At 34.5% G+C, this 13110-nt stretch overlaps 1 protein-coding gene across 2 annotated transcripts in view; it reads right to left on the reverse strand.

The window, feature by feature from the left end:
* LOC149532709 (uncharacterized) overlaps positions 1-13110 on the reverse strand; it is a 118898-nt gene that overhangs the window by 76732 nt on the left and 29056 nt on the right. The gene's annotated exons all lie outside the window — the stretch shown is intronic.

A 13110-nucleotide genomic window follows, 5' to 3' on the forward strand; every position in this document is an offset into this window, starting at 1 on the left:
CCTCCTCGAGATAAAATCTAAACAATAAAATAAAGAATAAATACAAACGTATGTATCCATACGAGATTTATAAATATTGTCATAGATATAGATCAAAGATTAAGGTAAAATAAATTATCAAATACACTACCAACTATTAGTGATATCATTCTATATACAAATGGAAAACACAATAGATACCATCAACAATTATAATATTAATCTATATTAATGAATATAGTATTAGTGACCAATAATAATAAGAAAAACACCCTTAACTCACAATTTCTATTTTAAACACATTTAACAAGAAATATTATACCATCATTTATTAACATCAATTATATATAATACTGATCGTGCAACATGAAGTAAGGGTCACGACTGTCCTTAGAAGACTGACCCACCCTATATATAAGTGGTCCAGCAAATGAAATTACAACTTGGAGGAATAAAGAAAAGTTACAATGTGGAGTATGGAGATGTAAGAATCGAACAAGAAAAGAGGATTTAATAAAATAAAACAAACCCCCAACCATGAAAAAAACAATTAAACATAATGGGAATGAGCATATAAATATTAACAACCAACAAGTGGAGATATTGTAGCAGATACAAGGAACAAAAGTCATCCGCCTCTAAGACAAAGCCCACGCAGAAGCGCAATGTAGAAACAAACAAAGAAATCCTCTATTGTTTATGGGAGAATCATCCAGTTAGAGGCAGACATAATGGAATGATGGAAGACATGATAACCTCATAACTAAACCGCCAACGTAGACATGAAGAAGCAGGGCGCATAGAAGGATATAATACGATAGTCATAACAACAGACAGATCCTTTTCTAGAAGCATGTATAGACACGATAAGCAATAAGAACCAACAGCTAAGGGTCAACAGGGAGAACATTCCCGTGTGGCAGTAACACAGAAAAAGAGCAAGGATAGTATACCGTCATCAGCAATTGCCAATCGTGAGCTGATAAGAAAGGTCCAACAAAAATCACACAAACATCAAATGAGAAAAAATGGCAATAAGAATATTCAGAGGGAAAACGCAGAGTAAACAAACAGCAAAGGAGGACCTCGTGGACCGAACAAAGACATATATATGTATATCTGTATCTATCTATAGAACAAAGACATATATATATATAGATATAGATATACATATACATATATATGTCTTTGTTCAGTCCATGAGGTCCTATATATATATATATATATATATATATTCATCAGACAACAAATAAAAGGAAGGGGATACAATAAGTTATGTTCATAATAATTGGTATATAAGAAATTCAATTATATATAATGGAAGGAAAAGGTAAGAGACAAATATAGATAGAATTAAGCCAACGATGCCCAAGAAACAATTAGGACTGGAGATAACAATAAGTTGTGTGATAGTATAAGGGTTCTAAACTTATATAACAGTGATCTCTGAAGGTGATAATTCGGTCTTGAATATCAGTTGCAGCGAAAGCAGATAATACATATGTATATATAAGAGGACAAGAATCATAATAAAGATCAATAAATATATTAAACATTGAGCGCAAGCAGATTAAAAGATAACATCCCAGTCACTGAGTATTAAGACAGTGAAGATAACAAATAGAAAAGGGAATCTTAAATCGGTGAAAAGTTTATAATTATCACAAAGATACTGCAGACTTACAAAAAAATCTTAATAAGCGGAGGTAATAAACAGCATAATATTATTGAGGAAAGAATACAATACCAGATCAGAGACTAGAGAACATTCTCGATTAAATGTCGGAATTCCAAATTGAAATCCAGAGAGAGTTTTGTAGAGAATCACTTAGAGACAATATATATATATTGTAGAGGTTAATCATATGCATATGTCAGAGATAAGAGATTTGGTTAGAGGTGGGATCTCTACCAAGTAGTGATGTGATGAATATAGAGATCTCAGAGGCCTTAGGAAGACAATCTTCACATGAAGATTGCCTAATCAAGAATTAGTTCTCTTTAGAGGGTTAGGTAATCCAAGAAGAATCCTTCCCAAAATATTTCGAGGGGTTAGTAAGGGATAGTATTTAGTTGATATTTAATTAATTAATCATTTCTAACATGTTTTAGAATTTTAATGCGTATATTTTTATCATGCACTAACGCTTTGTTGCAGTTTCCAGCATTTAATCCTTAAGTTAGAAGTGGGGACATTAAACAAATTGAACAAGATTGGCCTTTGGAAATCTACGTGGATAGTATCCAGTGGTGCATTTGGGGATCTAGCTATACTATGGGATCCAAGAAAATTTATTTTGTTAGAAGTGGTAGTAATTGGATTAATGCCAAAGTTTGTAGTGTTAATAGTAGTTTGTCCTTTTCTATAGTTAAGGTATATGGGCCCACTAGTATAAAGGATAAGGCAGATGTCTGGAACCAGATTAATAGTCTATTCACTATTAACCCAATGGCAACGTTTATCCTTGGAGGAGATTTTAATGCAATTTTTGGATACCTAAGAGAAGAAAGACAGCAGTACCTTTATATCTCAAGCCCAAATAGATTTCAGCCACTGGGTATCTTTAAATTGTTTATCTGAAATTTAACTAAGAATGGCACCTTTTTTTTCTATTAGACATAATTGAAATTTTCACTACATCATACGAGTATCATATTACCTATTTACAGTTTACGAAATAACCATAACAAGCAGCTAGATCTGTGGCCCATTCAGATCATCCATTATAACATCAGACCAATCAAAAATAGACAAAACAAAAGCAGCTAGATATAGTTCAGATATATTCATTCCTCAAACCAGGCTGCCCATGGGAGATGGCCATCTGACCATTTGAGCCTAAGTGCTCTATCTCTGATCACATTTGTTAAGTTGTTCATCAAAGCTTTCCATGGTAGGGCTGGACCATGTGGGACTGCACTAATCATGAGGCAAGGAGGACTGCCTGCGTTGATTTCAGACATATTTGTGTAACTACCACCAAATTGGGCAAGTCATTATCCCTGACCAGCTTGTTAATAATATTACCCAGCCTTGACCTGTTCTCATTGGTTCTGGTTGCTCCAGCAGGGACCTGGTTAGCTGAATCAGCTTGGGTATTCAATTCATTGATCTCCTTCCTCAACTTAATCTGCTCAAGTATCTCTTTTATGGTACCTTTACTTGGACCAACAGAACAAACAATTTTAGTAGCATAACCGAAAAACTAGTCAGGTTTTATTCAGAGGAGACCTTACAAACTTAAATTTCGATTTAGAAACAGAAATTCTTCATCATTCAGGTTTGGATCATTTCCCAGTTAGACTAAGCATTTCAGAACCACTCATTTCTTCAAAACACACTTTCAAATTCAAAAATATGTGGCTTGAACACAAGGATTTTTATTGCCCAATTAAATCTTGGTGGGAAGAATGCCTAGTGGAAGGATCTAAAATGTTTAAGTTCGTATCTAAACTGAAACATATAAAGTTAAACTTAATATCTTAGAACAAGGAGCATTTCACCAATATTTTTGATGAAAAAGCTGCAATTAAAGAAGAGCTAGCAGATCTCAACAATTCTATTATCAAAGAGGTCATGGATAATGAGAATTTTCTAGAAGAAAAGTAGTTGATAATCTGGAGGAAGTTTTATCCAGCGAAGAAATTTTTTGGAAAAAAAATTCTAGAGAGACATGGTTGGCCGAAGGAGATAGAAATACAAAGTTTTTCCATAACAGCACTAAATTCAGAAGAGTGGCTAATAGAATCTCCAAAATAAAAAATGGTAATGGAGAAGTTCTAGAAAAGCCGGAAGAAATATCAAAAGAAATTGTCAATTTGTTTTTGGAACACTTATAACGAAAGGAACAAGTCAAATCTAGAAGCGCAAACAAAATTGTTATCATCCATCCCTAACCTCATTACAAAAGAAGATAACAAGAGGTTGAATAAGGAATAAGGCAATTTTCATCGAAGAAGTTAGAACAGCAGTCTCTCAAATGAACCTGGATAAAGCTCCTAGCCCAGATGGTTTTAACCCAAAGTTTTTTCAAAAATGTTGGGATATTATTGGTCAAGATCTAAGTTGCACGGGTACCTCCCCCCCCCCTCCGAACCACGTACCGGTTCGAACCGGTTCATGGTTCTGATCCGGTTCGACCTAGGTTCAACCTGGGTTCGTTTTTGGAGGCCTGGTTCGATCTGGTTCGAACCAGGGTTCGAACCCAAGAGAACCACATATAAAATTTCGGACCAGGGTTCGAACCCAGGAGAACCACATATAAATTTTCCACATTACAGCATGTTTTAATTTAATTTATGTTGATACATCTTGGGTTTGGGTCGGTAGGCATTACAATGCCACAGTTTTTTAGTGTTGAGTAATCCCTAGCTGTAAAACACTTTCTATTTGAATCAAAATGCTACTAAATTTGAGACACCCACAAGAGAAGATGCTCAACATGTGGCGACCACCATGACCAATTTCGAGGAATTTCAGGGCCTATTTGAGTAGCAATATGAATTTTTCAAACACTAAACAATAAACAACGTTTTATTGGGAAATGTTGCCCTGCAGAAGAAAGTTACGGTCACATGAATATGGTCAAGAGGGGCAGCTACTTACCACATTGTCTGTCACTGTTTGGCTGATTATTTCTCCTCTAGGTATATTAAAAATTGTATTAAAGAATATTGAATCTGGGACGTCAGACTGTGTTATCCAGAGGCCTCCATGAATGGTCTTTTTCCAGTTTACTGTTGTTGATCAATGCTTGGGAGATTGTGCCCAAAGAGATTGAAGAATATTCAGTTGGTCAAAGGGATTTACCTTCTGCAAGCTAGATCTAATTAGTTTTTAACCACGTTCAATCGATTATGTTAATCATAATAAGAGTTTGGTAAATAAATTTATGAAAAGAAGAAATTTTTATTAAAACTTACTGTTGATCTGCATAAACTAATCAGATACAGTTATGAATTTGTTAAATGAAAGGGAAGAGATCTAGTTGCTAGGGGTTCCAATGATCGCTGTGGTTTGCTACTATATTGTTTATGCTGTTTTAAAGTTTTTTGTTGTTCAAATGTGTTTATGCTACTATGCTACATTCTAATTCTAACTCATGCTTCGTAAAGATGTATATATATACATTTTTTTTATTTTATTTTTTAAATTTACATGTTTTTGTACTAACGAACCCAAACAAACCCAAACCCCTTTTCAAAATTTTGTCAAACCAGCGAACCGGTTCTCAAACCCGAACCCGGAACCGAACCGCGAACCGGCAACTTAGGTCAAGATCTTCACAAGGCCACCAAAGCCAGTAGAAATGTAGGGTCTCTACTAGCAAAGATTAATATCATTTTTGTTACACTTTACCCAAGAAATCTGACCTCGAAACTATTGAAGATTTTAGGCCTATATCCCTTTGTAACACAGTTTATAAGATTTTTTTCAAAAATTCTTGCCAATGGATTAAAACTTCTACCTAAGATTATTTCAAAAAAGCAAACATGGTTTGTTCCTAATAGATCCATCCTAGAAGGGATTATTATTGTACAAGAGATTATTCACTCTGCAGAATCTAATAAAGACCCCTGTATGCTGATTTGGCTAGATATACACATTGCATATGATAAAGTAGATTAGAGATTTCTATTTAAATGTCTAGGGCATCCGGTTTCTTCAAACCATGGATAAACCTTATGTTCAATTGTAGCGCCACCCCTAAGCTCTCCATATTGGTAAACGGAAGATCCGTTATCACCCTTTCTTTTTCTCACTATGGCAGAGGCTTTAGGTCGATCTATTCAGAAGGCCCATAGTGAAAGAAAAGTTAGGGGAGTTCAGGTAGCAGAGATTACTCAAAGTATCACCCATCAACAATTTGCAAATGATACTATTCTTCTATAGGAGAGCTCTTGTAAGGAAGCAATGCAATTCAAAAACATTCTAAATAATTATATGGCAGCTTCTGGTCAAAAGGTTAACACAAATAAATCAGAAATCTTCTTTATGAACACTAAACCAGAAGTTGAGGTAGCAGTATGCAGTATTTTAGGGTTTAAACAAGAAAAAAATTCATGTAAATATCTTGGAATTCCCCTCGACAAAGGCACTAGAAGTAACAATCTCTGAGAAGATATTCTAACTGAAATCCATCAAAAAGTGGATGGTTGGAAAGGAATATTGTTATCCAACGCAGGCAGGATTACAATGATCAAATATGTCCTTACGGCTCTCCCTACCTATCAAATGTTTATTCTCCCCCTTAATTCTTCAAGCAAAAACAAATTAGAGGCCAAAATTAGGAGCTTCTTTTGACAAGGATCTTCATAAAATAAGAAGTTTACTCTTATTAAATGGGAAAATATTTGCAAGTATATGAAAGATGGTGGCCTTGATATCAAGAACTTATCTTGGCAAAACCTAGCCCAAGGGGCTAAACTGGCTTGGAGTCTTCTTAAGTATCCTAGTAGGAAATGGGCATCAATTCTTCTAAATAAATGTCTTAAAACGTTGAGCCTACAAATCTGTTTTGGGCCCGTAATCACCCAAAGGGTCCAGGATATGGAACTTAATTAAATCTTGTATCCCTATTATCAATGAAAAACTATCTTGGGATGTAGGGGACGAGGAATCAATTTTATTCTAGGAAGATTCATGGGTTGGATTTGCACCTTTGATTTCTTTAGGTTTAGATCATAATATAAAGAATATTCTAAATGAACATAGAGGAATAAACTAAGTGATTATATTACTAAAGACAGAGAGGAATAAACTAAGCGATTATTATACTAAAAACAGTAACTCTCTTCTTGGGTAAAAGTGGAAAGATCTTAGTAGTGTTACAAGCTAGAGTTGTCGTTGCACCAAAAGATTGACTTCTCAATGCCCGATACAACCACTAGACTTATAGAACACAGGAGGCGGTTAAGCCATGTCACAGTCCAACAATCCCCCCTCAGCATTACCCCAAGAGATTCGAACCTGTGACCAAGCTCTGATACCACTTGTTACAAGCTAGAGTTGTCGTTGCACCAAAAGATCGACCTGTCAATGCCCAATACAACCACTAGACTTATAGAACAGAGGAGGCGGTTAAGCCATGTCACGAATCCCGATGGGGAACATTGGCAGTTAGTCCAACAAGTAGTACCCCTTTAACGGAGAGTCAAAAGCATTCCTTTGAGAAAATATTATCAGATAGAACTTTCTCCATTAAAAAGAAGACAGATAAATTAATTTGGGTTGAGTCCAAGATCGGAGCTACAAGGTAAACGATGGTTATAATTTTTTATATTCTCCTCGATATTCCTCAGATTTTGTTCTCCCTATTGATCTTTGTTGGGATAAAAATTGTGCTCCTAAAGCCAGAACGTTTTTGTTGGTAGCTATGCCAAGATTCTCAAAGCAAAATGGTTCTAAAAGAGGGGGTATGAAGGACTATATACGTGCATCCTATGTAAATCAAATGAGGAAACTGTAGACCACATTATTTGTAACTGCACATATGCGAGTGAGTGTTGTCTTGACATTTGTGCAAAATTAAACTACCATTCCGCTCCACAAAGATCTAATTTTACATCTTAGGAGTTCATCGTCTTCACTTCATGAAGGCTTATAACATTTGAAAGATTGTTCCCTCCATAATTTCATGCGAATTATGTAAAGAGAAATATCGTCACACCTTCCAAAGCAAAAAATGTTAGTCAAGTGTCTAGTAAATAAGATAGAAGCTAGTATCGTCAAGACCTTAAATAATAGAATTAGTAATCTAAACCATTAGGAAGGTATCTTCTCCATTATGGATGGAATCCTCTGTAAAAATTGGTTTCGATTAATCATCCCTACACAATTTGAGAAAGGTTGTCACATTAGTAAGAAAAAAAGAGATGATTGTAGATGGTTCCCCCCAAAGTGTGGGTGGTTCAAGCTTAATTTCGATGGAGCTTCCTGAGGGAATCCAGGTAGAGCAAGTATTGGTTACATTATCCATAACCATGAAGGTCAAGAATTTGCCAAATTTGCTAGACCATTGAGTGAAACAACCAATAATATAGTGGAAGTAGTGACATTATTCAAAGGATTAAGACTTACTAAGGACTTGGGTATTTCCAAATTAGAAATTGAAGGGGACTCGCAAATTATTATTAATGCATGAAGAGTGGGTAAAACCCCCAACTGGAACATCCAATCATTTCTGGAAATAGGATTAGATCTATAGAAATCCTTGAGGACCTTGAGTCTAAGAATATCTATTGTGAAGGTAACATAAAGGTTGAAAAATTGGCTAACAAAGAAGTAGACGGTATTACGATTAACTAAAAGTTAAAAGTTTATATACTATTTAACAATTACTTATTTTAGTTCGTCTTGTAAATTATTATCTTCGAGATTGGCCTTATCCTTCTCTATGTCATTAAGATTATCTACTTTCTCCTTAGTATTTGCCTCTTTAGAACCAATCTAATTATGACTCTCCTTATACTATGCTTTAGGTATTATCATAGAAATTACATTTGAGATCAATTTTAGGAAGCATGCCTACTTTTTGACTCCAAGGTATATCTGTCTTCATAAATCTATGTTACAAGCGAGCCTAGGACTAATAGAGTTGTTTCAGATATCTATCCTAGCTATAAAATGGAGTATGAAGAATTCGGCCTTCAAACCAAATTGACTAATCAAGTGATATTTAGAACTAATGAACATTTCAAACAAAGTCACAAGAGAGATCCATTACTTTAGAATATCATTACAGTAGATATCTTCTTAAGATAGACAAGTGCCTTACAGTATTCATGTCTACCCTTAGGCAACAGTAGATATCTTCTTAAGATAGACAAGTGCCTTACAGTATTCATGTCTACCCTTAGGCAACACCGATTTAGTAGTAGGATGTTATAAACCTAAGTTTTAGATTTCTTCTTCTCATCATCATTATATATCACTGACAACCATGAACCCTTTTTTCATAATTAGCGCCAATTTAGTAGCACTCTTCATTAACAATTGTCATTTCAGATTTGTCACAAGTACAATCATGACTTTAAATACTCGAGAATAATAAATTTTCCTTTTAGAAGGCGTAAGATAATAAATACATCTCAATCTCCATGTCTAGATTTCTTTGGATAATTCTAAATTTCTCTACCTTTTGTCTCCGGTTTTGTCTTCTTTATGATTTTTAGCTCTATTTCCCTAGAGTGTTGCATTCCAACTTCATTAGACTGCCATGAATACTGCAATTGTCCTCTTTCACAAACATGACAATAGGACCATGGCTTTTTTAGGCTCAGTTAAATCAGAAAGGTGGGGAAGTATTTTACAAATGTCTGATAACTTGGTATGGGTGGCCGTGAATAAAGTTTTGGGAGAAACACATTTTGATTATTGTGATACGTGGAGGACAAACAGCAAGGTGATAGGGTGCTTGATAGCTTGTTTCCTGAAGCTGGTATTACCCAGTGGGACATGGTAAGATGAGTTTATATTTGACCCTATTTGGATGAAGGATCTACACAATGTTGTGTTCAATATTAATAGCAGGTTGGGGAATCCCTACCCTGAAGCATACATGGATTGGCCCATAGGAAGACTTAAACTGGCAAAGATTCCAAAATGTCCTATCATGACAATCGGGGATCCTGTGGAATTTGATAAAACATGGCCTGCAATGGTTTCCAACCTAAATTGAACAGGGAACCTTTGTTTAAAAAAGTCAAATTGAATATTTCTCCAATTACAGATTAGGGTGATCACGATGATTACAAATTCATTCTACCCAAGTTAAAGAAATCAAGCAATACAAAAAAGTCCAAGATCTCCTCACAGGAGCAGGCTTCGGTGCCACAAACAAGGATGAGGACATCGATGAAGAGCTTATTGTAATTCGCCATCAAGGCGCTTAAGGATCTACTGTTTGATGTTTCTCAGCTGTTTCTCTTCCCATATAAATAAGAACTTTTAGGCTTAGTTAGTACTATTTGTAATTACAGTCAATTAGATATTTTGTAGGTATATTTAGTCAATCTATGTTGGCCACTCCTTTTAATCTTAGCACATTTTGTAATAGATATCCTGGTCAAAGGTAATATGCATACAGAGCTCAATGTTTTGTCAATCTAGATAACAGATGTTATAAGTGTAGATAGTATGAACACCCAATATTAGGCTTTAGTACAAACTTATAAGCTTCAGATCCTTGTTATGTATATAGATAAACATGATAAAAGTAATATCTGGAAGATAGTATTTACTTTCTCAGAGTTATGTTGAATTAGAGATCGAAGTATTTGATATTCGATGTTCGAATTCGATGGTTTAAAGGGTAATGTTGTAATGGATTTTAAATACTGATTCAATAAAACTCTGTTTACTGCTTGATTGATCGAGCATACATATTAAGGGTGATTCATCATACTCCTTTGATCCATTTTTAGATTAATTTTGGTAATTAGTGATATTTTAAAAAGTATCAATGTATACATAAGCTAATAAATTAGTATCAGACAGTTCTGATCCGGTCATTAGTATATTAGACTTAAGGTAAGATCGGTAACTGAGAGTATAGAAGGATTTAGACGGTATAATCTTAGAAAGAAATTGTTGCATAAGATATTCTATTCTACATTACAGATTTGTTTATATGACATTAAACATGATATAGATAGGAGATTCTATATAATGAAGGAACATGGGAATTTACATCACAACTCTTAATATTCCAATTCCATGAGATAAAAATAGAAACTAAGAGGTGAATACTAAAATTCATTTTCATTTAACTTAATAATTTGAATTCAAGATATAAACTAGTTATACTGGTTATTTTTAAGAGACATTATTAGAATTAAATATATCCATATTTATGTGCTTTTAGTTGGGATTGTAAGATCATGGTACAAAATCGCTTAAATCCGTGTGTCGTAAATATGAGTCTATTGTTATATTTTTAAGATACTAGATGTTTATGGTAGTTGTTAATTAGTCACTATCACTATTAGGGAACGCAGTTCTCTGAATAACACTAATTCAAAATAGAGAGATCATAGAGAAATTTACAACTTAATTAAGATAGTTGTTGGTAACATATGGTTTATATCTAATAAAACAATTTGATTAGGATTAATTTTGTTTCTAAATTACTATTGCCAGTTTGCAGTAGTTTTAAATATGTATCTGTTTTGTGCCTTTTCACTTCTCTCTAGAATTTCCTTTATACTCTGTGAGTTTATTCTGTCAGATTTCCCTTCTGCTCTTCTAAAATGGGATACTTAGGATTCTCAGGATTCTCAACTCCTTTGAAAATTTCAAAAGTATATTTCTGACAAGATTATTCCTTCTCCTTTTTGATGTGTCATCATTTGCTTTGGCCTGGTAGCTCCCCTCTTCAATATTAAGCTTTTGCGCTCCTTATTCTAGTCCATTGTATCTTCTCCTTCGTTCACCCTGAAAGGAGAAAAGGTATTAAGTGGTTATAAAGGTATTAAGTGGTTATAATGACCATCAAACATAACAATATCACAAGATACAATCTCTCCTTCAATCATATTTATTTTTGGCTGCTTTGCAACATGGTTACACAATATGAGGGTAGTCTTGAGCTAGGATAGGTTGCTCAATAGTTGTTTTGTCTTTCCTTGTGTTGCCGATCCTCCTTATCATATCAGATGTATCTTAGTGCTAAATGTTTAAGCTGAATGGTTTGCGAACAATCTACTAAATATAGGCTCATCTGTGAGCCACATCTCTGTTTCAAGAAGATTGTATCCTGGAGGGCTTAAGATAGGACAGTGTTCTCGGCCCTCTCCATTGTATTTAGTTATAGGACAGTGTTCTCGGCCCTCTCCATTGTATTTAGTTTTATAGTCCTTTCTCGAAGGGTAAGTATCTAAGGAGATCCTCCTTTATTGATTTGTTTCTCTTGTAGGAGGCCCTCTTTTATTGATTTGTCTCCCTTTTGTTGGTGTATACTGAGAGCAAAGTTTGCAAGATACGCCAAAAAAGGGAAAGTATCCTTTTCTAAGTATTTATTCATTCAACGATTTCAAGGCAGTGTTCTCTCAATATAAGAGGTAAGGAAATTAATCACCCTTACTATCTGTGTTCCTTTCCTATTAGTTAGCTACCTAAGTCATATCTCTAGTCACTGGAATATTGCAGTTACAAATTTGAACTAGTTAGTGATAGGCTTATTTTTAACGAGGTACTGATAAGTTTTTCGGAATTCTCACTTTGGAGTTTGTATTGTTTTAGATTCCTGTTTGGGTGGCCATCTGTCTCCCGACCCTTCATTTTCCATACACGAAGGTACTTAATCTTGCTATAAATGCATAATATTGGCAAACATTCAGCAGAGGTATCGGCTATCATCAGGTCCAACTATGGATACAATAATAAAACTCTGCGGGCCAGAGTCTCAGATTGCATTTGATGGGCCTGTTACTGGCCTAATGATCAAAGAAATGCTTCTGTCATCACATTTTTTGGTAATTAGAGCAGTTCTTAGAATTATTGGGAAAGAATTCATCTTCAACATAGACTGTTATAGAGTTCCTTCAGATATTACGTCTATGTTTGTAACAATGGTACATATGGTGGAATCTAAGAAGTTCTGCATAGATCATATGCAGAAGGCTATTTTAAAATTAATATCTAGGAGAAATGGAAAAAGTTCTGATCAACATTAATGAGGAATGTATGATACCGAGACCTTGTAACTATGACGTAAATTTGTTTAGTAGGAATAGTGTACCTTTGTACCCTATTGTGTTCACAGCGGATCGCAGAAGATTCAAGGAATAGAAACCAATTATAAGGAGGAATGTAGATTTTCTAATGCATTTTCTTCATGTTAGATTCCCGCCATCTTATGGGTGGATTGATCGATTAATGCAAGAAGACTTAGATAACATAAGTCTTGAGTTTATAAAACCTAAAGATCCTTTTGATGAGGTTTCAGACTCTGATGTAACTCCTCCGTAATATGGTTTGAAGCTTAGAAATGTAAATCGAAAAGCTTTCAAAGATAGTTTGGGAAATACAATCAAGCCAAGATATTTTGGAATTTATGATGTCTTGTTAAATTTCTTTAAAAATTAATCTAACACTATAAGATTGCATAAAGATTATAAATATATTGATCT

The sequence above is a fragment of the Cupressus sempervirens genome, chromosome 10 (genome assembly GCF_028749045.1).
Source record: "Cupressus sempervirens isolate cs-2001-9-10 chromosome 10, ASM2874904v1, whole genome shotgun sequence".
Taxonomy (NCBI): domain Eukaryota; kingdom Viridiplantae; phylum Streptophyta; class Pinopsida; order Cupressales; family Cupressaceae; genus Cupressus; species Cupressus sempervirens.